The following is a 1625-nucleotide window of genomic DNA, read 5'->3' on the forward strand; positions in this document are numbered from 1 at the left end:
CATGCTCAAATGGTCTCTTGATGGTCGTCTTCCGTTTGTATATACTGCAAATTGGGACACGTGCGTGTCTACTTCCGCGGAATACAACCAACGGCAAAACCGTGGCCTCCGAGATAGCTACGGCAACCGCGGAGGCCACGGGCAAAACAAACCTGAAGGTGGTCACGACCAACATTTTGCGACTTACTTCTATGACGCACGTGTCAGCTAGTTAGAACCGGAACTCAGAGCCTTCAAAACGTACGTGCGCGATGCTGTGTAGTGACGACCAACATCTGTGTGTATCACGCGTGTTCACTCTGCCTCTAGCTTCTCACTTCGTGTTACACGGCACGCACCGTGGTCAGAGCCTCTGCTGAGCTTGATATCAAGGTTACCGCTGTTCTCCATCAGGACTACGCCAAACAACAGCAGAGCCACATTAGGCAGTTTTAGAATAGCGTACGCGAAGCCTTGCGTTGGCTTTTCGCGCAACTGCGCATGCGTCGTACGCTAACCGCTTGCGGGCTCCCGTTGTGTGACGGAAATAGCGGGCCGCAAACGCTAACTTGCGACCGCATGTGGAGAACGCGGGCTCTTCGCAACGGCCTGAATCCAGCGCTCTAGCCTTTCTCCTTCGTGCGACAACTATGGAAATCGGTAAAACTGGACGTTGTTAATCAGTTTTTAAATGCGAAGCATTTCTTAGCGAACTTCTGCGACTTTGAGCGTATCTATCTATCTATCTATCTATCTATCTATCTATCTATCTATCTATCTATCTATCTATCTATCTATCTATCTAGCCGCCTACGACTTTGTGCTCTCCTGGCCGTTTCGTTAATCCGATGTATACCAAAATTGGTGTGTCATAACATGGCCTTATTACGAACATAAATGACAGGTCATATCACGAAAATCATGACACGCATGTCATGAACAGCATGATTTACATTCCACGGCCTTTGGGCTCCTTGGCCGTTCCGTTAATCGGATGTATGCCAAAATTGGTGTGTCATAAGATGGCCTTATTACGAACATAAATGACAGGTCATATCATGAAATCATGACACGTATGTCATGAACAGCATGTTTACATTCCACGGCCTTTGGGCTCTTGCGGCCGTTCCGTTAATGTTCAATAGTACCAAATTGGTACGGCGTGACAACAGTTCATGACGAACACAATGACAGGTCCTAACATGCAAATCATGACGCGCAATGTCATGTGCAGCACGATTTTACCATGACATGATCTCGGGGCGCTCGCGGCCGTTTAAATAAAGGGATACATACGAAACTGGTATGACGAGAACATTTCTGTATGACGAACATAAACTGACACGTTGGTAACATGAAACTCATGATTTGCATGTTCATGTATGACAATGATTTACATGCCACGCTCATGGCGCACTCGCGGCCGTTTCGCTAGATTGCTATACACCAAAATTGGTAATTGTGCGATGTGACTTTATGAAGAACATGAGTATAGCAGGTGCCCTGGTGAGTAGCATGAAAACCATGACATCCATGACAGAGTAGTCATGATTTACATGCACCGCGCCGGTGGTGCATTCCGCGGCCGTTTCGCTTGCGTGTATATACACCAAAATTGGTGATTACGCGACACTACCTGCATGACC

Source organism: Rhipicephalus sanguineus, chromosome 4, assembly GCF_013339695.2.
Source record: "Rhipicephalus sanguineus isolate Rsan-2018 chromosome 4, BIME_Rsan_1.4, whole genome shotgun sequence".
Lineage (NCBI taxonomy): Eukaryota > Metazoa > Arthropoda > Arachnida > Ixodida > Ixodidae > Rhipicephalus > Rhipicephalus sanguineus.